Consider the following 27,137-nt stretch of genomic DNA (forward strand, 5'->3'; position numbering starts at 1 on the left):
TGGTGTGTTCAGCGTTGTAAAAAAATTAAAAGAGAACATGGTATTTATCTCAAGAATCTTATAGCTAGTATCTGCAGGATCATACCCAACCAGGCATTGTACTTCCCATGTAAAGACCCAATCCTGCAAATTATAATGCCTAGGTGAACAGCTACACCCACACCACACTCTAAACAAACACCGCAGCCTGCACATGTATTGTAGTTTGCAGTAGTGGAACCTAAGTATTCTTATTGACTTTAATGGGACTATTTCGGGCAACTGTAGCCAGTTATAAGAGTCTACAGGATTGGGCCTCGAGATAAAACTATACGAACAATAACAAAAAGCATGCGCACAAACATAACCTGAAATAAAAGTTTAAATAATGGCTGTTCAACATGACAGAATGCTATGTTAGACCCAGTGCTTCCCCTCCACCACTCTCTCCCTCAAAAAAAAAAAAAAAAGGAATGGTAATGGGAGGATGTGACCAAAGAACATCTTAATGCTAACTGGCAAGGAGATGCAGAGCAGTTCTCTCCTAAGAATCTGCTAAGTCTGTTACGTGCATTCTAGTTCACCAAAGATTGTCATGTGAAGTCTCAAATAAAGGCTGGTGTCACACTGGTCATCAATATCATTGTGAAACATGTTTGGATGTTGTGTATGGTATTATGTTGAAAATGTTCTTTAAGTCTGTATTGGTCACCAGCAACGGTGAAAAACCCGATTTTCTGTCAGACAAGAGATGTTTCTTCATTGTCTGTTTACATATAAATTAAGTATTCTCTTATTTACAATTTGTCTCCTATTACCAGTCTGAACTGAATACAGATGAAGGATTATCAGAAGATAAGGAAACTAAAGAGGAAGAGAAAAAACAGTGAGGGGGAAAAGTACCTTTACTTTATTTGGGGGACAGAGAAAAATACCTCAGCATCCCTCACCCGGAAATAAATGGATAGCAGATATGCTTCATGAAAGTGGGATTTCAACCAGGCTTGTCTGAAAATACTGAAGACAACACTGGGTGAGACATTTCTTTAGACAAGAGGTTAACCTGTTGGTTAAGTTTAGTGTCTAGAAAGCATATTATGATTTTGTTTTATATGTAACTGTGACATTGGCAGGCCAGATGCCAGCTTGTGGTGTTTACATGCTGCTTGTAATTATTAGAATTGGGAGCACTGGCTGTTGGGAGTCTGAAAGGACAGGAAGGAGGGGGGAGGAGTTGAGAGGCTGGGAGAAAGCTACAGAGGGTGCAGCAGCAGCTTGGTAAAGGGGTTTCCACTTTAAAAATAAAGTCCTGTTGAAGCTTGTTAGTACCTTGCCTAGCTACAACAACATTTTGGCGACGAGGATGGATCTTCTGCCTCTGAACCCACCTGCACCCATTCTGCAAAGCCCAGGTGAGCCTCCAATTGCTTTTACTGCCTGGATCCATGTGTTTAGCACTGATTGCAAGCAGATAAGTCTCACAGAGATTTCTGAAATAAGAAAGCGTACTCTGCTAATCCACTGCCTTGGAGCAGAAGGGCAGCGTATATTTTACACTTTTCCCCTTGCAGACTATAAATATGAGACTGCACACACTGCATTAAAGAACTTTTTTGTACCAAAAGTGAATGTAGTAGCTAATCACTACAGATTTCGCCAGTGTGAGCAGAAATCAGGGGAGACTATAATGCAGTATATTGCTTCCCTGAGGAGTAACTTGATTGTAACTTGTAACTTTGGGAATATGGCAGATGAGATGACTAGAGACCAGCTCATTGAGAAACAACCATGCTTCGTGTAAGAGAACATTTACTTCTAGAACCACAACTTACACTAGAAAAAGCAATAACCATTGCTACCCAGATTGAGTCAGCTACAGCTGAAGCCAAAATAATGAGCATGGATACAGGAGGCACAGTCCAGGCTGTGACTCCTTTGCAGAAAAGCAAGCATACTGGGCTACACAACATGCCACAACGCAAAGATCATCTGCAGAGTTACTGCATGGAAACAGATGAATACTAAACTGAACATTGCTGGATTGTTAAAGGCACAACCTGAGGAAGTATAAGGCTTTCACAGACAAGCGGCGGGATGCTAAGGAACCCAAGTTTCAGTGTGGTTCCTTCATTAAAATACGAAAACCTGGAATTTTACGCAAAGTCATAGAGAAGAAGGGACCTTAAAATCATAGAGAAGAAGGGACCTTACACCTATTGACTTTCTGATGGGCGGGTATGGAATGCTTCTTATTTTGCACCTGCCTATGCACCAAGAGGAGATTATGCCAACCCCTAATCTGCATTGGATGACTTCACCGTAGTATCAACTCAACAGGACATTGCACTGGAACCGGGGCTTGAGAGATGGCCTATCAGGCCCAGACAACCACCTGTCTGGACTAGAAACTATGTTATGTAGTATCTATATAGTGTTTTTAGTGTAATAATTCTGTCAACAGTATAATGCCTTTTTTCCTATTTGTTCCTGTGGTTAGAACAACGTTTATTGTAATTGGGAGAGTTTCTTAAGCGAGGAGGGAATGTGATGTTTAGATGTTGCTTGTAATTATTAGAATTGGGAGCACTGGCTGTTGGGAGTCTGAAAGGACAGGAAACAGGAAGGAGTGGGGAGAAGTTGAAGAGACTGAGGGAGAGCTACTGAGGGTGCAGCAGCAGCTTGGAAAAGAGGCTTCCACTTTAAAAAATAAAGTCCTGTTGAAGTTTGTTAGTACCTTGCCTGGCTACTACAACACAGCTCTTGGCCAGGCTGCAGGCATAAGCGGAGAATCAACAAATTTATAGCTGGAGACCAGACTGGTTCATCTGTATGTTAGTTTTGCTCAAAAGAGGTTTTAGTCTTATAAGAATGTATTTAGTGTTTAGACTGTATGAAATCCTTGTAAGTAGCTGCATGCATTAATCTCACTTGTAGTATCTGTATGCCATGCTATAAGAAAATATGTAAGTTTTGCTTTATAACTTTGAAAACGTTTGCTCTGAATTTGTGAATTCAGGCATGGGAATCATCACATTCACATCCCTTCCCCTCACCGCCACCCATCCAGAAGAACTATCAAAATCAGGTGGGCCATGAAGGAACACCTGGGAAATGCTACACACAAGGAAGCTCATCCTGTGGACTTAGACACTGAATGAAGGGAATAAAACAAAGTCACAGAAAAATGTTCCATCTTTTTGGCTGTTTTAACTCTGACAGGGCCAGAGACTATACACCAGTGGTTCTCAACTTGCGGCCCCTGGGCTGCTTGCAGCCCAATCAGCACACAGCTGCTGCGGCCCATGTGACATCCTCAGGGCCATACATGCAGTATATATATATATTATGTGGATGCAGCCCACATAACACAGAGAGCTGCATATGTGGCCACAGTGATAAATAGTTTGAGAACCACTGTTCTTCACTGAACTCAAAAATCCCCAGGGGCTGCCCTGAAAGACACTTTGAATTGACAGATCACTACAATTCTATCGCTCTTAGGATTTAGATAGTAACTCAAATTCTCAACATGCTCTAGCCATTCTACACAAAGAACTAGTTACTTGTATAAATTTCATGAATCAATTCAAAATTGTTTTGTATAGTGCCAAAGAATTAACTCGTCCTCTGATGTGTAATACCTAAATCCAGAACATAGTATATGGCCTGCTGTGCACTCCACTATTCCTTCGTAGTGCCACAGGAAATTGAACCTCACTTGATTGAAGTTGTTTGTCATTTTTAGCCATATATTAACGTGTTATCCTCTTCTCTAGTCATACCATATGTACTATTCTTTGTATGGTTTACAACACAGTGAGAGTCACAATTAACTCATTTGGGCAGGATGGAATTTAGACATTTAGCAATTAAACCAAAGGGATTTTTTTATATTTTCAATCTTTATAGTAAGGCAAACACACATTAAAATTAACGTTTAGACAGTACTCTTTGAAGCTAAACAAAAGTTACCTTAAACATGTGTTAAAAAAAAAAGTCAGGTCATCAGCTCTCAGGGTATTACAGCATTAGAGGTACAGAATCATGGCCCTCTGAGCAGACTAAATGTATCTGAAGCTAACCTGCTTAGCTATGACGGAAATAAAAAGCAAAATCAATCTGCCAACAAAACAGATATGTTTTAAGAAGAGTTGCCTATTTACTGTCTAATAGAAGAACAGTTGCTATTTTAAATACCCTACTTGTAATGCAGCCACCAATACTCAACACCCAATGACTTATGATTTTCTTATTCAGTAAAGAAATATTTCTAATAATTCACATTGTTTTGCTATAAAATCCTTTAATATTAGCTAAGACCAAACAAATGTCGAATATGCCTACATAAAAATTGCAAATTCTTTCACAACACACAAAGAAAAATTACAAATAAATAGTACTTAAAACATATCAATCTTCCTTAGGAAAAAAGAGCATTACATCTATATCACAAAAGACATATGAATATTTCATTGTTGAAGTGACTGGCACTATCTTCAAGGATAATTAAGGAGGTTTTCAAACAGCAATAAATATATACACAACTGAATTATCTATTTCCAGGTTTATTCATTTCCAGAGTAGAAGAGTTATCTCCCCCACCTTACCATGAATTTTAAAAATCAGAAGAGATGCTTCAAGATAGGTTTCAGAATGGAGGATTTGATCATTAGAAATACAGATAGCTGGGTTTGTGATGACAGGGAGAACGCACACGGTGAATTTGCCTGCCAGGTGTGAAGGTTGTGGATCTCTCGAGACATCTAGACTGACTTATGCACCATGCTGGGAAAGAGCTAGTGGTCATCGTAAAAGGAAGTATCAGTGACATAGGAAAGGTAGGAGAGAAGTCCTGGAGGCCAAATTTAGGCTGGTAAGTGAGACATTAAACTTCAGGACCTCCATGGTAGCTTTCTCTTAAATGCTTCCAGCTCCACATGCAGGGCCAGGCAGAACCGAGGGTCTCAATGCGTAGATGAGATGGTGTAGAGCAGAGGGTTTCAACTTTATTAGAAACTGCAGAACCTTTTGTGAAAGCAGGAGCCTATAAAAGAACGATGGGCTCCAATTAAACCAAAATGTAACCAGATTGCTTGCATGTAAAATTAAATAGGTTGTAGAGAAGTTTTTAAACCAAGGGCTGGGGGGAAACAGACAGGTGCGGAAGAGCATGTGGTTTGGACAGAGATATCCCAAGGGGAGGATCTATTAAACAGGATTCTCTATCTTAAAGAGGAGAGGATAGAAACTGATAAAGTACAGGTAGAAACTGAAGAGAAATAGTCAAATGAAAGAGTCCCATTCAATTACAGGACAAATTTTATAAGTGCTTGTACAAAAATGCTAGAAGTCTAAATGCTAAGACAGGTGAACTTGAGCTGCCTGGTATTAAATGAGGATATTGATATAACAGGCATCACGGACTCTTGGTGAAATGATGACAATCAATGGGACATGGTAATACCAGAGTACAAAATATATAGGAATGACAGAATAGGTCATGCAGATGGGGGAGTGGACCTATATGTGAAAGAAAGCATAAAGTCAAACATAGTTAACATCTTAAATGAATCAAACTGTATCATACAATGTCTGTGGACAGAAATTCCATGCCTGAATAATAAGTGTATACCAGTAGAAACATAATACCAACCACCTGACCAGGGTAGTGATGGTGACTGTGAAATGCTCAGGGAGATTAGAGAGGCTACAAAAATAGAAAACTTAGTAATAATGGGGGATTTCACCATTATCCCCATAAATGTCACCTGAGGACGGGATGCAAAAATAAAGTTTCTAGACACCATCATTGACCGCTTCTTGGAGCGGCTACTCTTGGAACCCATAAGGCAGTAGTCCCCAACCTTTCTGTGGGAATAGCACATTCCTATTCCCAGAAGACTGTGGCGGGCACCAGACACCCCGCAGCTGAAATGCACTTGGTCCAAGAGGTGATACAGCTGAACTGCCCGGTATCAGTAATCACAATATAATTAAATTTAACATCCAGGGGCGGAGGGGAGAAAAACAAAGAAGCCTACCACCATAGCATTTAACTTCAGAAAGGGGAACTACACAAAAATGAGGAAGTTCACTAAATGGAAATGAAAAGTAACACTCAAGAGTGAAATGCCTGCAAGCAGCATGGAAACTTTTTTAAAACACCATAATAGAGGCTCAAAATAAATATATATCCCAAATTAAAGAGAATAGTTAGAGAACCAAAAAAAGTGCTACCATGGCTAAACAGAGTAAAAGGGTTTCTTCAGGTATGTTGGCAACAAGAAGAAAGCCAAGGAATGTGTGGGCCTCTTACTGAATGAGGGAGGCAACCTAGTGACAGAGGATGTGGAAAAAGCTAATGTACTCAATGCTTTTTTTGCCTCTGTCTTCACGAACAAGGTCAGCTCCCAGACTACTGCACTGGGCAGCACAGTATGGGGAAGAGATGGCCAGCCCTCTGTGGAGATAGAGGTGGTTAGGGACTATTTAGAAAAGCTGGACGTGCACAAGTCCATGGGGCCGGACGAGTTGCATCCGAGAGTGCTGAAGGAATTGGCGGCTGTGATTGCAGAGCCATTGGCCATTATCTTTGAAAACTCATGGCGAACCGGGGAAGTCCCGGATGACTGGAAAAAGGCTAATGTAGTGCCAATCTTTAAAAAAGGGAAGAAGGAGGATCCTGGGAACTACAGGCCAGTCAGCCTCACTTCAGTCCCTGGAAAAATCATGGAGCAGGTCCTCAAAGAATCAATCCTGAAGCACTTGCATGAGAGGAAAGTGATCAGGAACAGCCAGCATGGATTCACCAAGGGAAGGTCATGCCTGACTAATCTAATCGCCTTTTATGATGAGATTACTGGTTCTGTGGATGAAGGGAAAGCAGTGGATGTATTGTTTCTTGACTTTAGCAAAGCTTTTGACACGGTCTCCCACAGTATTCTTGTCAGCAAGTTAAGGAAGTATGGGCTGGATGAATGCACTACAAGGTGGGTAGAAAGCTGGCTAGATTGTCGGGCTCAACGGGTAGTGATCAATGGCTCCATGTCTAGTTGGCAGCCGGTGTCAAGTGGAGTACCCCAAGGGTCGGTCCTGGGGCCGGTTTTGTTCAATATCTTCATAAATGATCTGGAGGATGGTGTGGATTGCACTCTCAGCAAATTTGCGGATGATACTAAACTGGGAGGAGTGGTAGATACGCTGGAGGGGAGGGATAGGATACAGAAGGACCTAGACAAATTGGAGGATTGGGCCAAAAGAAATCTGATGAGGTTCAATAAGGATAAGTGCAGGGTCCTGCACTTAGGACGGAAGAACCCAATGCACAGCTACAGACTAGGGACCGAATGGCTAGGCAGCAGTTCTGTGGAAAACGACCTAGGGGTGACAGTGGATGAGAAGCTGGATATGAGTCAGCAGTGTGCCCTTGTTGCCAAGAAGGCCAATGGCATTTTGGGATGTATAAGAAGGGGCATAGCGAGCAGATCGAGGGATGTGATCGTTCCCCTCTATTCGACATTGGTGAGGCCTCATCTGGAGTACTGTGTCCAGTTTTGGGCCCCACACTTCAAGAAGGATGTGGATAAATTGGAGAGAGTCCAGCGAAGGGCAACAAAAATGATTAGGGGACTGGAACACATGAGTTATGAGGAGAGGCTGAGGGAGCTGGGATTGTTTAGCCTGCAGAAGAGAAGAATGAGGGGGGATTTGATAGCTGCTTTCAACTACCTGAAAGGGGGTTCCAAAGAGGATGGCTCTAGACTGTTCTCAATGGTAGCAGATGACAGAACGAGGAGTAATGGTCTCAAGTTGCAGTGGGGGAGGTTTAGATTGGATATTAGGAAAAACTTTTTCACTAAGAGGGTGGTGAAACACTGGAATGCGTTACCTAGGGAGGTGGTAGAATCTCCTTCCTTAGAGGTTTTTAAGGTCAGGCTTGACAAAGCCCTGGCTGGGATGATTTAACTGGGAATTGGTCCTGCTTTGAGCAGGGGGTTGGACTAGATGACCTTCTGGGGTCCCTTCCAACCCTGATATTCTATGATTCTAAGTGGCTACAGGCAAAAAGCCATCCTTTAAAAATTGGAAGTCAAATTCTACTGAGGAAAATAGAAAGGACTAGCTAAACTCTAGCAAGTCAAGTGTAAAAGCACATTTAAACAGGCCAAAAAAAATTCTGAAGATCAACTACCAAAAGACACAAAAACTAATAGCAATTTTTTTTTAAGTACATTAGAAGCCTGCCAAACAACCAGTGGAGCCACGTGATGACTGAGGTGCTAAAGAGTTCTGACGGAACACAAATATGAAGTTGCAGAACTACTAACTGCGGTGTAACCTATCACTTATATAAGCCTGTGTACCAGATGACTGGAGAATAGCTAACGTGATGACAATTTTTTAAAAAGGTTCCAAGGGTGGCAATTACAGGTCAGTAAGCCTAACTTCAGGCAAGTTCCCAGGCAAATTAGTTGAAACTATAGTAAAAAAAACAAAATTATCAGACACATAGATGAACATGATTTGTTGGGGAAGAGTCAACACAGCTTTTCTAAAGAGAGATCATGTCTCACCAATCTATTAGAATTCTTTGAGGGAGTCATAAACATGTGGACAAGGGTGATCCAATGGATATAGCATACTTGAACCTTCAGAAAGCTTTTCACAAGGTCTCTCATCACAGGTGCTTAAGCAAACTAAGTAGTCATAAGATGAGAGGGAATGTCCTCTCATGAATCATGGTTAAAAGACAGGAGACAAAGGGTAGGAATAAATGGTCATTTTTCAGAACGGAGAGAGGTAAATACTGGTGTCCCACAGGTATCTGTACTGTGTCCAGTGCTATTCAACCTATTCATAATGATCTTGAAAAAAGGGTAAACAGTGAAGTGGCAAAATTTGCAGATACAAAACTACTCAAGATAGTTAAGTCCAAAGCAGACTGCGAGGAGTTACAAAGGGATTTCCACTAAACTGGGTGACTGGGCAACAAAATGGCAGATGAAATTCAATATTGATAAATGCAAAGTAATGCACATTGGAAAACATAATCCCAACTATATATAGAAAATGATGGGATCTAAATTAGCTATTACCATTCAAGAAAGAGATCTTGGAGTTATTGTGGATAGTTCTCTGAAAATATCCACTCAATCTGCACCAGCAGTCAAAAAAGCTAACAATGTTAAGAACCATTAGGAAATGGATAGATAATAAAACAGTAAAAGTAATAACACTACATTAATTCATGGTACACCCACACCTTAAATACTGCATGCAGTTCTTGCCATCCCATCTCAAAAATGCTGTATTAGAATTGGACAAGGTACAGAGAAGAGCAACAAAAACAATTAAGGGTCTGGATCAGCTTCTGTACAAGGAGAGAGTAAAAAGACCGAGACTATTCATCTTAGGCAAGAAAGGACTGAGGGGGGATATGATAGAGGTCTATAAAATCATGACTGGCGTGGAGAAAGTGAACAAGGAAGTGTTATTTATCCCTTCACATAAAACAAGAACCAGCGGTCATGCAATGAAATTAATAGGCAGCAGGTTTAAAACAAAGGGAAGTATTTTTTCCACACAGCACACAGTCAACCTGTGGAACTCGTTGCCAGGGGATGTTGTGAAGGCCAAAACTATAATTGGATGCCATCAAGGTTCCTTCCCCACTCTGAACTCTAGGGTACAGATGTGGGGACTTGCATGAAAGACCCCCTAAGCTTATTCTTACCAGCATAGGTTAAAAACTTCCCCAAGGTACAAACTTTGCATTGTCCTTGAACCCTATGCTGCCACCAACAAGTGTTTTAAACAAAGAACAGGGAAAGAGCCCACTTGGAGACGTCTTCCCTCAAAATATCCCCCCCAAGCCCTACACCCCCTTTCCTGGGGAAGGCTTGATAAGAATCCTCACCAAATTGTACAGGTGAACACAGACCCAAATCCTTGGATCTTAAGAACAATGAAAAATCAATCAGGTTCTTAAAAGAAGAATTTTAATTAAAGAAAAGGTAAAAGAATCACCTCTGTAAAATCAGGATGGTAAATATCTTACAGGGTAATCAGATTCAAAACATAGAGAATCCCTCTAGGCAAAACCTTAAGTTACAAAAAAACACAAAAACAGGAATACACATTCCATTCAGCACAGCTATTTTACCAGCCATTAAAAAAAAGGAAATCTAATGCATTTCCAGCTAGATTACTTACTAACTTAACAGGAGTTGTAAATCTGTATTCCTGATCTGTTCCCGGCAAAAGCATCACACAGGCAGACTAACCCTTTGTCATCGTCCCCCACACACACACACTCACTCACTCCAGATTTGAAAGTATCTTGTCCTCTCAATGGTCATTTTGGATCAGGTGCCAGCTAGGTTACCTTAGCTTCTTAACCCAAGTGAAAGGGTTTTGATTCTGGCCAGGAGGGATTATATAGCACTGTATACAGAAATGTGGTTACCCTTCCCTTTATAATTATGACAGATGCAAAAAAGAATTAGATAAATTAATGGAAGATAGGTCCATCAATGGTATTAGCCAAGATGATCAGGGATGCAACCCCATGCTCTAGGTGTCCCTAAGCCTTTGACTACCAGATGCTGGATCTGGACAACAAGGGATAGATCACTTGATGATTGCCCTGTTCTGTCCATTCCCTTTGAAGCAGCTGGCATTGACCACTGTTGGAAGACAGGATACTGGGCTAGATGGACCATTGGTCTGACCAGTATGGCCATTCTTACGTTAAGTTCTTATTTAAGATCAGTGACTTAAAATATCTATACATTTTCTTAAAAGGTCAATTTTCTTTTCAGCACTAATATTTGAATGGTATTTCATTGTTACTTAGTGTGGCATGATGCTATTTCCCTACAAACTCCACTCCATAGTTTCCAACCCTTTTTATTTTCTGGGCACAGTTTCAGGATGAGAATATTTGTAAGCTGATGGGGAGAGTTCCAACTTTTCAAAAGAAGCTTACATCTATGTACAGTGCAACTTGTATGTGCCTACAGTTCTGTGGGAGCAAAAAAAGTCTATTTTCAAAGATTTATCTGCCCATCTAGACACACTGCAAAATAAGTCCAGAACTGTGAATGGTTGATATTTTGAGGGGTACCCAGACTCCTGTTGTATGCATAGCACTGGGATTTTGTAACAGAATTATACGTCATCCAGCTCTATTTACTCCTGAGGGAATTCTGTGTGTCCGCAGAATTCATGGCCCCCACAGATTTCTTTGCTTACCTGCAGAAAAATGACTTTTGATGGGGAAGCAAAGGGAAACAGCAAGAGCAATCATGCGCCAACTTCCTGGCAGTGCAGACTGGTCAGCTTGGGCACTCAGAGGGAAGAGAGAGAGACTCTGTCCCTCTCACTCGCTCTTGCAGTACGCTCAGCATGGAGGGGCAGGGCTTTGGTGTATTTCTGAAGAGGTAGGCATAGGACAGGCTCTGTTCCTTCTGGCAGAGGAGAATGTAGCAGCCTGTCTACTTAGTGAATTGTTCCCATTGTTCTTAGTGAATTCCCCCAGGAGTATAAAACAAGTGTAAAACTTTTAAGGCTCCTTTACACTGCCAGAGCGGTGTAAAGGAGCCTTACTGTAAAGGATAGTGTGGCCTTATAAATGCTTATGGTGCTTTAGTGATTAGAACTGATCTAAATTTTTGGACTGAAAAAATTTCCTATCAAAATGTGTTCCATGAACTGTTTGCTACTGACCTATTTGGAGATGGTCAGTAGCCAGTATAAATTCTGAGTTTGAGTCCCCAGCCCTTACTCTTCAGTTGCCTTCCATGCTCTTCAGTTGCCTATGATGTAACACTGAGCATAAGGCGGCACATATTTGTTGATTAATAATTAGAAGTAAAGGGCCAATACTAGCTACATTACTATTAGACAAAGGGGGTTTGAGGATTTCCTCCAATTTGAGGATTTCCCCACTCTATTCTCCATCCATTGTATTGTAGTTTAAATAAATTACCAAAATAATTGAAATTAGCTGGATTATATTGCATTATTTTGACCAATTTTAAAATATTGTGCTCAGAATTTTTAATTTTTTGATGCAGAATTCCCCCAGGAGTATCTATTGGGCAGCTCCCAGGATGGCTACAGAGCAGAATGGCACCTTTTTTCCCAGCTACAGCCAGGTACACCGAGATGAAACAAGGACAACTCATCACTATACTGTTTCATCAAAGATAAATCCATTCGCGCACACAGGTACAGTTTGCTATTTAATTAGCCGCACCAGTAGCCTGCAGCTCTCTCTAACAGTATTGGCCCCAGTTCCAAAAGTCCTCCTCACAAATAGAAGCTTTTACTTAGCTATAGAGGAAAACCGCTCTTTTGAAGAAAGGTATATTTAGAGACCAACCTAAAGTAAACAGAGGCCCCCAATTCCTCTGGGCTGCCTATTCAGCCAAGGTCAAAATATAAAAACATGCAAACAAAAGATGTGTATATACTTGCAGTAATTTCTCAGGAAATGGAGAGGAGGTGTTTTCCTAGTACAAGCAGTCTTCCTAGAACACAGCCCTGTGATTCTGAAAATTAGGTGCAGCTGTCCCTTCCCCCTGTTTTGACCTCCTTAAGGAAATCTGGGTTTTAGCTTCCCACTCTCCCAGAAGATGTCACTAACCTTTATTTCAGAAGGTGAGTCATGAGTACTCCATAACCATAGGGTCCCCTCTTCACAGTAAGTGGATTCACAATAAAGTCACAGGCAGCAAAGAGAAACACAATTACATTCCTCTGTCTATTCTTTCCAAACTCACCATGGAATAAAACATAAAACTCTACTGTTTGGTTCTTATAAAAGTATATTTGCAAAATTTCTTCAAATGTTTTTTCCTTGCAATAGTCAAAAGCAAGAGGCTCCTTATCCACTCATCTTAAATTATTATACAGGAATCTGTTTTTCATAGGTTATTAGTAGGGCCCTACCAAATTCAGGGACCATTTTGGTCAATGTCACTGCCAGAGGGTTTTTAAATTGATCAATTTCACTATTTCAGATGCTTACATCTGAAATGTCAAGGTGTTGTGGTGTTGTAAGCTAAATTCCCTCTAAGCTGTGCAGCCACATGGCTCTGCAGCAGCCTCTTAAGCACTGCGCAGGCACTCAGGGCTCCAGTGAGGAGAAATGCCTCTCCCCCAGCACTGGACCTGCTGTGGCGGGGAGAGGCACCCCTTCCCCAAACCTAACCCAGCCCAACCCCAGACCTGCCACAGCCAGGGGGAGAGGCACCCCTCACCAGGCCCCAACCCAGCCCCAGACCTGCCACAGCTGTGGGAGAGGTGCCTATCCTGCAGCCCCAGCCCCGGAGCTGCCGCAGCGGGGAGAGGCACCTCTCCCCCACAGCCCAGGTGCTGCGGCAGGGAGAGAGAGCTAGGAGGAGTCCTCTCTCCCCGCTGTAGCCCCGGGGCAGCCTGCACCTCAAACCCCTCATGCCTGGCCCCACCCCAGAGCCCACATCCCCAGCCGGAGCCCTCACCACCCCCCGACCGCCGCATCCCAACCCTCTGCCCCATCCCTGACCCCCCTCCCACACTCCCCACCATGGACACCCCGAGCACGGGCAGGAGCCACTGGGAGTGGGGGTAGAAGCCTTGAGCCCAAGTGCCCCAGCCCCAACAAGATTTCGGTGACAGTAGATTTCACAGGGCAGGGCTTATTTCATGGTCCTGACACATTTTTCATTGCTGTGAAATTGTTAGGGCCCTAGTTATTAGTGGATTGCTGTGATTTGGAGGCATTTTATTATTGGAGTTTTATGATTTCTGGTGGTTTGAGCAACTTTATTCCATGAAGAACAGAGCTGGGTTTGTTTCCCCTGGTGTCTTTAAGTGACCCTGAACCAGGATGTATTCTTCTTCCTGGTTCTGTCTATTCTCTGTTGTACTGTCAACCCACAGCCAGCACTTCCCCAACAGCTGTTTTAATTTTTTCTGTGTCTAATTTTTGCCACTGGGTCCTTAGTTGTTCTCAAAAGGGGAGAATTTTAAAAGACACAAATATGAGTTAGGTGCCCAACTCATATTGAAAGTCAAGGGGAACTCCCTTTCAGTTAGGTTGAGCACTTCACTCAGTCTCTACATACATACCTTTTATTTTTTCTTCTGGAAATCCATCAAATGTTTCCTGTATCTTATTGAGTCTTTTTAAGCACTCTTTTTATTCTTCAACTACTTGGTCTCTTGATTTGCTATGTATCAGCATCTTCAACCTTCTTCGCTTTGGCTTCCAGTATGACTTTTTGTCCATTCTTCTTTCATACAAATTCCAAATGAATCTTCTGGCATATCTCGCTTTCTCTCTTCCAGTTCTGTTTTCAAGTACCTTAGTTCCTCAAGACTTTTTTTTTTTTAAAAAAAAAAAAAAGATTAGGTGATATATTAGTGGCTCCTGTTTCACTTTGTGCAGAAGTACATGCCTTTCTTTTTCTGAATCAAAGAATCATAGAAATGTAGGGCTGGCAGGGACCTGAAGAAGTCATCAAGTCCAGCCCTCTGCACGGAGGCAAAGCCATGTAAACCTAGACCATCCCTGACAGGTATCTGTCCAACCTGTCTTTAATACCCCCAATGATGGGGATGCCACAGCCTCCCTATCCAGTGCTTAAATGCCTTTGTAGTTAGAAAGATTTTTTTAATATCTAACCTAAAATCTCCTTTGCTTAAAATTAAGCCCTTGTCCTTACTTCTTGTCCTATCTTTAGTGAACATGGAGAACAACTGATCACCATCCTCTTTATAACAGCATTTAACTTATTTGAATACTGTTACCAGGTCCCCTCTAAGTCTTCTTTTCTCAAGACTGACATACCCTTTTTTAGTCCTTTCCTTGTACCTCAGGGTTTCTAAACATTTTGTCATTTTTGTTGCTTTCCCCCAGACTCCCTCCAATTTTTTCACATCATTCCTCAAGTGTGGCGCCCAGAATTGGACATAGTACTCCAGCTAATGCCTCACCAGTGCTGTGCAGAGCAGTACCAAAGGGGGCCTGGCCCACTCTTCTCCACCCCCTCTCTCCCCTGTGGGGACTGAATCTTGATGCTGCAGGCTTCTGCTGCAGCAGGGCAGGCTCTGCCAGCAGCCAAGCTCCTCCCCCACCTCTTCCCCCAGCATGCTGCGTTCCGCCCCTCCCCACTCCCTGCTGCCAATCAGCTGTTTGCCGGCAGGAGGAGAGGGAAGAGCAGAGCCTCAGTGCACTCACCACTCCGGCGGGGAGGAGCAGAAGAGGCGGGAGCAGGGCCTTGGGGAAGGGGCTGGAATTGGGGCATACCCCCTCCAGCCCCCTGCCATAAGCACCCCCATGACCCCAACCCACACCTCCAGCCCTCTGCCCACCCTGACCCCTGCACCGCCTCACACCCCCAGCCATGACCCCTGCACCTCCCACACACACCTCCCCAGCTCCCTGCCCTGACCCCCCCACACACACACCCAGCCCCCTGCCCTGACCCATGCACCCCCCTCACACCTCCCCAGCCCCCTGCCCTGACTCATACATACCCAGCCCCCCCACCCCATGCCCTGACTCCTGCACCTCCCCCCACATCCCCACCCCCATCCAGAGCACCAAACGGGAGCTCCTGCACCCACCCACCCTCATTCCCACCTGCACCCCTCTCACCAAACAGGAGCTCCACACCCCAACCTCCTGCCCCAACCCTGAGCCCCCTCCCTCACCCTAGCTCCTGGCCAGACCCCACACCCCAATTTTTTTTGCAATATTTGGAAAGATCATTAAGTGGTCTGTGGAAAAATAAGTTAGACTACAAGAACAATCAAAGTACCTCACTTTATTTTCATTTACTTGCTATTACTTATAGGAGGATGAAGAAAAAAAGAATGAAAAATGGGGGCGGGAGGAGATAAGAGAGACTGTTCTTTTTCTTGGCTGGGTCCCAAGGAGGGGCCCCAAAAATGAAGCTGAGCACAGGGCCAGGGGGCCCCACTAACTCTAAATCCACCACAGGCCGTCATGTTACCTGGGCTAGGGATACTGTGTCAGCTGATCCGCACAGTCTCCAACCTACCTGGGCAGTACAGCAGACTTGGCCTGCCCACTAGCTCCTCTCCACTCCCCAGCCCACCCACCCCCTGCTTCCCTGCCCTCCCCTTAAGGCTTAGCCCTCTCACTTTTAAAAATGATTGCTTGCCCCCACCCTCAGGCTTTTCTGGCAGCCCTGTTGCTAGGTATCCATTTTTAGACTGGAAACTCCAGTAGAAAACAGGACCTGAGTGTCCAGTTAGCAGTGCTGACTGGAAACTAGAAGTCCGGTTATAAGAGTAACCACATTAGCCTCCGCTCCTCCCACTCTTAACACCCACCCAAGAGGGCTGGAAGAGAACCCTGTCCTGCTGCTGCGGGAGGAGAGGCAGCTCAGTGCAAAGAGAGACAAACAGAATGGGCTAGAACCAGGTATGTACCCACTCTATGTGGGCAAGGGGGTGGGGGGATTCTGTTTACCCCCTCCCCAGCCCTGCTGCACTTGCAGTTTACCCCTGGCCCCTCCCTTGCTCCAGGGACCAACCCTAGCTCCCGCCCCACTGTGCTTTTGCCCCCAGCCCCTTTTACAATCACTCCCCGGGGGGCCCACAAAAAGTTAATCCAGCCCTGGTGCAGATTGGGACAATTACCTCCCATGTCTTCGTACAACGCTCCTATTAATACACCACAGAATGATACTAGCCTTTTTTGCAATTGCATATTGTTGACTCATGTGCAATTTGTGATACACTCTAACCTGCAAACACTTTTCAGTAGTACCCAGCCATTATTCCCCAATTTTGTAGTTGTGTAATAATGAAGCCTACTTTTTTCTGATCACATTCTGTCAGCAAGCAATCTCAGTGCGATTAACGCCAAAATTTTAAAAATCAGAAGCCTAACTCTGGACCCAAATCTATCTCCTGTAGCCACTGCCTGAACAAATGCGAGTTCTGGTTGATCTATAGCAGATGGATTTCACTTTTCCTGTCTTGGGTTTAAATTCTGTCATCTGCAAATGGTATTTGCCATGAAGTGCTTTTTTCTTGCAATATTTGAAAGTCTGTAGGTAGCCAGGCTGGAAAACAAACCCATCTCTCTGAAGTTCAAACCCAGAGCTCTGTCCACTCTGCCAGCCTTCATCCCTTAAATTCTATTTTATCTTTGTTTAATTCAGGTGTTGTACAGGTTACCCACCTATTATTTGGGTTACCATACAGACGATAGGTTTCAGAGTAGCAGCCATGTTAGTCTGCATTCGCAAAAAGAAAAGGAGACTAACCAATTTATTTGAGCATAAGCTTTCGTGAGCTACAGCTCACTTCATCGGATGCAGACATCCGATGAAGTGAGCTGTAGCTCACGAAAGCTTATGCTCAAATAAATTGGTTAGTCTTTAAGGTGCCACAAGTACTCCTTTTCTTCATACAGATGTTGACTCTTTGATTTCAAATATTACAATGTGCTTATATTTTAAATTATATTTTCTTCTGTCTCTCCCCTATTTTTACTGAAGTTATAACTCTGTTTTCTCTACTTCTGATGGAAAAGGGAAAATTTGTTCAGTTCTTCTCTCAAGTGCAAGTAAGATGGAACATGCTGAGCTGTGGTTGTAATTAGTAAGAGGGCTGCCATTATCCACACAGCTCCACTTAGAGTTCAGGCCAGAGGCTACAGGAAAATGATCCAGGAGGTTCCCGGGAATTTGGCATAAAAGGACTGTGTGGAAAGAAAATTACGAGAGAAGCTGCTAGATTTGCTGTGTAATTTGAACATTTATATAAACTTTTTTTAAAAAAATTGGTTGGTTTAAAACAAAGCAAACACTTGCTGCATCTTATCCAAAGTGCATGTGTCACTGTTATACTAGCCACCTGTAGGGCTTGTCTGAGGTATCCTGGTAGCGTGTGGTCAAGATCCCTGCCGTCTTTCCTAGTATGGTAAAACTGTATGCAATTTTTCTGTGCAGTTCAACTAGACAGAGGGCTATACATGCAAAACTTAATGCTGGTCCTGACTATTTTACATTTTAACAAATCCTACTATTTTTCATAATCTCGCTTCATCAGAAATTGCAGACTGTATGGAACTTGGAAATTAATCATAGGAAGTACTGAGCATAGAAGGGAGGAGTTGGGGGACAGGGGTGGGGCATGGGAGAGCACTGCCCCCTAGATTGCAAGCCTCAGGCAGGCAGCCTGAGTGTGCAATGCAATGAGTTCTGCAGAGGAGACATGCTGCTTCCAGCTTGTGCCCCTGAGGCAGGGAGTCAGAATTTTGTTTATAAACAGAGTGATTAACAGGTGATTAAGATAAGAAATGGCTGTTCCAATGTTTCCTAAAGTTAAATGATCTGTTCCAGGCTTAGTGAACTTCAAAAAGTAATGACAGGTTTCAAAGTAGCAGCCATGTTAGTCTATATCTGCAAAAAGAAAAGGAGTACTTGTGGCACCTTAGAGACTAACAAATTTATTTGAGCATAAGCTTTCATGAGCTATAGCTCACTTCATCGGATGCTGTAGCTCACGAAAGCTTATGCTCAAATAAATTTGTTAGTCTCTAAGGTGCCACAAGTACTCCTTTTCTTTTTTCAAAAAGTAAGTAGCCTAAATTATAGAAAGGAATTGTAGATTTTTCTACAATTGTTTCAATTGTTGTATTCAAGAGGTGGTAACAAAGTTACTAATAGCTTTCTTTGAGAAGATAACTGATTTTTTTAGACAGAGGAAATGCAGTAGATTTCAGTAAGGCATTTGACACAGTTCCACATGAGAAATTATTAGTTAAATTGGAGAAGATGGGGATTAATATGAGAACTGAAAGGTGGATAAGGAACTGGTTCAAGGAAGACTACAACAGGTCATACTGAAAGGTGAACTATCAGGCTACAGGGAGGTTACTAGTGGAGTTACTCAGGGATCAGTCTTGGGACCAATGTTATTTAACAGTTTTATTACTGACCTTGGCACAGAAAAAATGGAGTGTGCTAATAAAATTAGCAGATGACACAAAGTTGGGAGGTATTGCCAATACCGGGTACTGGAATACCAGAGAAGACTATCTGGATGACCTTGTAAACTGGAGTAATAGAAATTGGATGATATCTAATAGTACAAAGTGCAAAGTCATGCATTTAGGGACTAACAAGAAGTTTTGCTATAAGTTGGGGACATATCAGTTGCAAGTGAAAATGGAGGAGAAAGACCTGGGTGTATTGTTTGATCACAGGATGACTGTGAGCCTTCAATGGGATGCAGCTGTGAAAAAGGCTAATGCAGTCCTAGGATGTATCAGGTGAGGCACTCATGCAACCACATCTGGAATATTGAGTGCAATCTGGTCTCCCATGTTTAAGAAAGATGAATTCAAGAGTATCTGAGTAAGAATATACATTACAATTTTAAACCTAACCAGTGTCCCACAAGTGACTTGCCACAAGATGTTAATACAAGAATAAGATGTTCTGACATGTCTTGTATTAGAGCTATTATTTATTTAATTTTCTTTCTTGATATAGAAATTAGATACAATACTCCTGTCAGATATTTCTAAGTTGTTATATGCAAAAACACTAGAGTTTTCAGTTGCCTAAGTAGCCCCTCGAATCACAATTAAAGTTGCACCCCGCTGCCCAATCTGAAATGGCGCCCCTGTGGACAGGCACAGAATTTCCCCCACACTGGGGAATTTCCCCCACAATTGGCTTCACTGGAGCCACCCCCCAAATATAGAAGTCTAACTACGCCTATGGTGCTGAGCTTTTGCAACTTCTACTGAGGTCAATAGGAAATGTGGTTGCTTAGCACCACCTAAGAACAGACCTTATGCACTCTGGTCTGGTTGTTATGAAGACATATCAGCTGTCCACTAACGAACTGATAATTCTGTGTTTTGCAAGTAATTGCCACAGAAACAGTATTTATCTTCTCGGTCAACCCACTTTCATATATACATTTGAAAAATACAGAGCAAAAATGCTACAATCGTGGACACTGGAGATTAAATTTTTGGAAACCATTAACTCTGTTTCATGAAGAAAAGTACAGATTGTTATAAACATTTTGGAAAATACATAAAGGTATGCTTTAAAAAATGTTGGCTTATTCTCAAGCTGGAGTTCAATTTTGTTAAGCTATTGTTGATGTAGGGTATAACTGTGTTCAAGCAAGAAAGAACATGTTTTATCATCACCACAACTCTGAAGGTTTGTTATACAAAAGGAAGAGAAGAAGTATATAAAGATAGTTTGGAAAATGCAAACCAAACATTTTATGTATTTATTTCAACTAATAAAATGTACTTAGCCTGTGATCTGGGTATTGTAAATAATCTTTAAAACATATACAAAACACTACAAGTTTACCAAATATCAACACTCAAGCAAAATCCACCCACAAAATCTGGGACTCTGCCCACTCCAACAATTCAACTTTCCCCCTCCAATTAACCCATGTATTATGTTCTGAAAATTGATAAACTTAGGTTTTGGTCACCCATGGAACGTGTATTATATTTCAAGTCCCAGGCCCTCTCATGAGAATGTCCTCTCCTCAGACAAACACATCTAGGGACATTCCAACACATTAAACGCCAAATTAAAACATGGGAAGGGAAGCAAGGACTATCCCTTTATTATGTTTATAGTGTCTAGTGCAATGGGACTCTGACTTCCAGGCACTGCCACAACCAAATAATAATCTCAGGGATACTCAGGACCTCAAGTATAAAGGACTTTCTGACCAAACAAAATACTGATGTAATGCAGAAATATAAATTTTCTAGATAGTAATGTGAGGCTTGCTTAAAAGGGTTTACTTTGAACGGATAATGAATTCAAAGTAATTCTCTAAAATAAGTCTCATTAATATGAGTTAAAATTTTATTTTTCATGAAACCAGAGATATAATTTCAAAACAAGTTTCCTTGCATTCTATGTCAGTTGTAAATTATAGTGGATTTATGTTTTCATGCCAGTCGACTCCAATGCCAAAATTTTTTTCTTAGAGTTGTTTTTAAATTTTTTACATTACCATTTAAGAACTTGTTTCATTACAGCATAACACATTGAAAAAGAGATGAATCATCTTATCCTTCATTGGAATGATTTACACTGCATAAAGTACTAGAAAGTTGATATCTATTTGCTTTATAATACTTTATTTCTATTCATTTCACTACTCAGTATCATCAACACTCCTCACCTCCCTGGTTTCTATCTGCTTGCAACAACCCTGGAAAACTAAACCAATCAGTATTACTTTGGCCAATGCCTATACAGATTAATGGAAGAAAAGTTTCCTTTGTACATCTCACAGTACTCCAGTATCATAGAAATTAGAGGTCTTTTCCATCTATTAGGTCATTTTGTCCATGCCCCTGCCAATGCAATTTTGCTCTGCACAGTATATTGCTCAGTGCTATAACCAGTCCAGTTCTATGCAGTATCATTTAGAAGTCAGCCAGGATTCATTTTATTCTCTAAGTCATGGACGAGGGTTACAAATAAATTCCAAAAACTTTGACACATCAACATGCTACTGTCTCAGCACAGTAATCGACTTAAATGATCTTTTTCACATCCAGGTTTTACTTCGGAGTAGCAATGACTACTTACAACCACATCTGACTCAAAGAGAAACATTCATCTGTGGTGCAGATGGCCACACAAGTCCATCTACACCACTTAAGCCCTGTTTGGGCTGCACATCAGGCTGCCCTGCAACTCTGACCCTGGGCTAGGTGGTGGATTTCATCCCCCAGCTTCTCTGCACTCCACCCTCATAGAGCCAAACACTGGAACTTTATGCAAGTAAAAGGAATGCCATCCTTAATCCATAAAATTAATTAATCTTTCAGTTTAAAACTACGAGGTGCTTCAGCAAAACTTAAAACTAGATGAATGGGTAATATGATGGCAGATTAAAATCAATGTGGCCAAATGCAAGGCAACGAACTTTAGAAGGAGTATTTTGAACTACTCATATACCTTAGTGGCTCTAAATTAACTGGGTTCTAAATTAACAGCTCAGGAAAAACACTTGGGCATCACTGTGGTCAGCTCAGTGAAGATTCATAGACTAATAGGCCACAAGGGGCCACTGTGATCATCTAGTCCTACCTTATTAACCAAATTTGTAATCTCATAAAAAAAAATCAAGTTAGTTTGACAGGATTTATTTTCCATATATCTATGTTAATTGGCATTAATTACATTACCATCCTTTAATTCTTTATTAATCAAGTCCCATATCAGCCATTCCATTATTTTTTGCAGACCTATATTTACCCAGGTTGTTCAGTTTACCCTTTTGAAATATTGGCATAACATTATCTTTCTTCCAGTCTTCTGAAACTTGCCCATGTTCCTAGAGTTAGAGTTACAGGAAATCAATATTCATGGTCCAGCTCTTTTAGAACTCTTAGATGCAAGTTACCCAGACCTGTCAATTTTAAAATGTTTAATAGTAACTACTGTTTAACATCCTCCCAAGTTACTATTGGAATGGAAATGGTTGTTTTTCCCCCTAATATAGAACAAATATTTATTGAACACTTCCATCTTTCCTGCATTATTGACAATTCAATCATTTCCATCTAGTAATGGACCAATACTGTTATTTGGATTCCTTTTGTTCCTAACATATTTTAAAAATTCCTTACTGTCCTTAACTCTTCCCATTGTGTTGTTTTGCTTCCCTTAGCAATTTTCTACAATTCCTAGCTTCTCATTTATATTATATTACTGTCAACATTGAGTTTTTTCCATGTGTTTATATCTATAGCTAGATTATAAAAATTATTTGTATAGATGCCTTCACTTCCACTGTAACCAAGTTGTTTTTTTCAATCACCCTTGTTTCTCCACTGAGGGATTTTAACTTTTTTGGAGGCTAGTAAAATGTTCTTAAACAAATCCCAATTATCATTCACATTTTTCTGTTTAACTTCTTTTATCCAACTGATTTGGCTCATACCTGTTTTCAGCTTTGTGAAACCAACCCTTCTAAAGCATCACATATATGTATCACTGGTTTGTAGAGAGAAGACTTATTCTCTACCTACAGCCATGGTGAAAAAAATTTCCTTATTTGTATGTTATTCTATAATTGTTTATTGCAGGCTTTATTACACTTTCTTCTGAAGAATCCATTATTTGCCACTGTTTGAGATACATTACTGGACTGAACAAACTACTGATCTGATCCAATACAGTAATTCTTATGTTTACGTAGAACGTGTCTTCACTTGCACATCACCACAAAAGCCATCCCCGGTAAGAGCTGTATGCCTCTCAGGGAGGTGGTTTTCTTTTTGCAGTGAAACTTCTGAGTTTCACCACAAAAAGTCATTGTCAAGTGAAGAAGCTTCCACATTTTTTTGCGCAAGAAGGGGACTTTTTCTGCTTTAAATGGTAAGTGTCGACATGCCCTTAGAAACATTTCCTTTGAACGGTTGGTATCAGTACTAGCACATTACAATAGGTATAGTTCTAGTTTTGGTAACTGTATATATAATTTTAGAGAAGAGAAATCACATCACAGAAACTGGCATAAAGATGAAGTAACTGAAACCTAGAATTTGATAACCTTTCTTACACTGAATATATATAACCATACAAATAATAACCACCATTAGAGATGGCCCTTAGAGAGGAATTGTCTTACCAAGTGATTTGCAGAATTATAAAACTAAAATAACCTGTGCTATAAATACATTGCAAGTGCTTTGAGAATGTGAATTGCTAATTATACTGTAACTAAATTATTTATTATTGAAATTTCTGTATTCCTGTACGAAGAAGCTAGCTACCAAACAGGTTTAAATTTGCACAAAAGGGGTGGCTTGTTTTTCAACTATAAACAGGAGAAAAAAGAACGAGGAGACTAAAAGGTTATGATGCTATATCAATCGTATCATCTTGTTCAAATAAACTGAGCCAGAAAGTCATGCTTGTACAACCCAGTGCACATGCAAACACTGTGGCTAGTGAGAAATCCATCAGTAACACATTCCAGTCCCATTTCTGTTTTGGTAAATGCACAGATTATATAAGATTTACACTTGCACTTTTCCAAGGTTATTCCACTCCCTACCCCTCTAGACAGGCTCTTCAGTAGAGGAAAACTGGCTGCATGTTTTAAAAAAGTCTGTAACTAGTCACAGATTTTAGGCCAGTCCTGAAATCTGCACCTGCCACTCAAAGACAAGCTCCCACCCCCCCCTTACTGTCTCCTCAGAATGAAACTAAAAGATATACAGGGAGGTCTCTGCTCCCCTGTGCTTCAAGTATCACCCCAGTTCATGCCATCAGTTTATAACCCAAATCCCTGCAGTCCTTAGTCATTCAAGCAAAACGCCCACTGGTTTCAGAATTGCTTCCCTCCGTACTGACTGAACCAGGACAGCAGGGCTGGTCCTCATGTGGTGTGGGAGCTACGGAGGCGGCGACAAGAGACAGCTTCCTACCTCTCCCAACACCTCAACGTGCGCCCAGTCTGAGAGCGGAGGCCCCCGCGGAGCCCGTACCCAGCCAGCTCCCTTCCCATGCGATCGCTGCCTCTTGCGCCCCTGCCTGGAAGGAGTAGCGAGCACTGCACGAACAGAAAGCAGACCCAGGGGCTGTGACCCGGCGCCTGCAGCTCCTCGCGAACTACCTGCGAAATCGCTTTCGCCCGCTGGAGCCAGCCTGGGCGCGTACCTGGTTTGCGCGGCAGAGGCAGACGGCAGGGCTTGCTGAGCACGGACAGGCAGATCCTACCAAGAGGGGCAACGAGCAGCAATGGAGCAGCCTGACCCAGAGTGCTCTCAGCGTGAGCCAGCCTGCCTCCCACGTCCCCGCCCGTCTCATGCAGCAGCAGCCTGTCCTGCGGGTCTCATCCTCTCCAGCCCAGCCCACAGACTGTTTTAGTCGGCCCCAGGGCGAGGGGCGGAGCATAGGCGATAAGGGCGCCCCTCCCCCGCCCCGTGCACCCCCAGCCCAAAGAGGAGATTGGTTTGAGGTAGGGAGGGGGGCGGTTCTTATGCCCCATGCTCCGCCCCCTTCCCGCGGTGCCCGAGAGGCGAGAGCCCCCTCTCTGGGGGGCTGGAGGAGGAGGATGCGTCCTGGGGCTTTGAGCGGCGGTGCCGCGTGGGGCTGCGCGTGCCGCGTACTAAATCATGCAGCGTCTGAGCCGGCTCTACGGACCCGCCATCAGCTACTGCAGACCTCCCACGGACGCCCAGCGGAGCTGCAGCTCGCCAGGCTGGCCCGGCCCCTCGCCCCAGCCCGAACCACCAGGGACACCGCCGGGGCTGCAGCCAGAACCGCAAACAGCCGCGGGCTGAGCCGCTTCCCAGGGCACCAGCTGGCCCCAGAAGCCCCTCCCCCTCCGGGCACGGACTTGGCCCCAGGAGGGGAGAGGCAACTGGGACCGCGGTGGGCTCTGCTTAGAAGACCAGCGGACGCCCGGCACGTGGCCCACACAATCCTTGAGGGGGCCATTTAAGGATCTAGGGCAAAAATTGGGGATTGGTCCTGCTTTGAGCAGGGGGTTGGACTAGATGATCTCCTGAGGTCCCTTCCAACCTTGTGATTCTATGATTCTGATTCTGTACCACATCCCCTCAAGGTGCGGGGCTGGACGGGTTGGTCTGAGTACCGTGGGGCAGGAGTTCCAGCCGCCCCTTCCAGCAAGCGGAGCCTGAACCTCCAGCTGGGAGTCTGGCGAGCCCCTGTGCTCTCGACCCTGTCCTGTCTCCAGCTTGCACCCATCAGGGAGAGGCAGTTTCCCTGCAGCAAGGGCAGCTGGAGGTGGGAAGGGAAAGAGGGGTGGGGGTTGAATGAAGGAGGGTGGAGTGGGAATTTAGCCCAGTGTTTCAAAAGCAGGTGTGCCCCAAAAGCTGAGCAGTTAAAGGCTTCCTCCAAGGATTAAGTTAAAGGATTCCTCCAAGTACCCTGGTGACCCTGTGGGCACCCTTAAGGCATCGTTGGGGGGCTGTGGGATTTTCAGAAGCACCCATAGACCCCCCCCTACCTGCTCAGGAAAGCTAGGAGCCAGTCATACATAACTAGCATTGCAGATCTCCCAGCATTAATATAATCATAAAAATGAAGGACTGGCGGGCACCTCCCAAACTCCTAATGTCCAGCCCCTTGCACTGAGGCAGGACCAAAGTAAACCTAATTCCTGACAGGTGTTTGTCCAACCTGTTCTGAAAACTTCCAATGATGAAGATTCCACAACCTCCCTTGGAAGCCTATTCCAGAGCTCAACTAACCCTATAGTTAGAAGGTTTCCTAATATCTAACCTAAATCTCCCTTGTTGTAAATTCAGCCCATTATTGCTTGGCCTACTTTCAGTGGACATGGAGAACAATTGATTACCATCCTCTTTATAACAGTGTCACATTCTGGGATCCAATCCAGCGAGACAGGGGTTCTGTTACTGCTTGCCCCGTAATTCCGAGTGCCTCAGAATGCTCTGCTGCTGTGGTTCTCAGCCTGGACACCAGCAGACAATCATGTAGGTCACACTCTGAGCACGTGTGCGTGCTGTGCAGTCCTGAATCAGCAATTTTGACTCCAGGAGCCTGACAGCAACACACCACTCACACTCCCTGGTCTCTACCAGCCTGGGTTAACAAGTTGGCAACACATTCCCAGTCCCAAATTTTTCCAAAACAATGTGCCCAGAAGTGTCCAAGCACATATTCTAGCACATAATTCATAACTTTTTGTATACATCCCATGCATACTTCATGGAAGAATATTAATGATCTGTGAGTTACAGGTTTTCCAATGATGTCTTTGTGTCAGCAGCTCTTGTCAGGTCTGACATGTGAATAGTGAACTAGAAATGGGCCTCTCTGTCACAAACAGTCCTTAAAATACCTGAAGACTGTTACCACGTCCTGCCCCCTCCCTCCCTGCAGTCTTCTTTTCTCACAATTAAAACACCCAGTTTATTTTAACCTTTCCTCATAGGTCAGGTTTTCTAAACCTTTTTTCATTTTTGTTGCTCTCCTCTGGACTTTCTCCAATTTGTTCACATCTTTCCTAAAGCATGGCACCCCAGAATTGGACACAGTACTCCAGCAGAGACCTCCCAGTACCAAGTAGAGTTGGACAGTTACCTCCTGCGTTTTACATGCAATACTTCTCTTAATACACTC

At 43.0% G+C, this 27,137-nt stretch overlaps 1 protein-coding gene across 2 annotated transcripts in view; it reads right to left on the minus strand.

Moving 5' to 3' along the window:
• The window catches only part of LOC311518254 (uncharacterized protein), a 197,235-nt gene extending 172,377 nt beyond the window's left edge, over positions 1-24,858 (minus strand). The window contains exon 1 of one of the 2 annotated variants that reach the window (XM_084623903.1): positions 24,684-24,858. The gene's annotated coding sequence lies outside the window, so the exon portion shown is untranslated. Of the gene's footprint in view, positions 1-24,639 lie in introns of both variants that reach the window. The other variant, XM_084623904.1, reaches the window with a different exon arrangement.
• Positions 24,859-27,137: the final 2,279 nt, after the last annotated feature.

The sequence above is a fragment of the Lepidochelys olivacea genome (assembly GCF_965140295.1).
Source record: "Lepidochelys olivacea isolate rLepOli2 genome assembly, chromosome: 3".
Lineage (NCBI taxonomy): Eukaryota > Metazoa > Chordata > Testudines > Cheloniidae > Lepidochelys > Lepidochelys olivacea.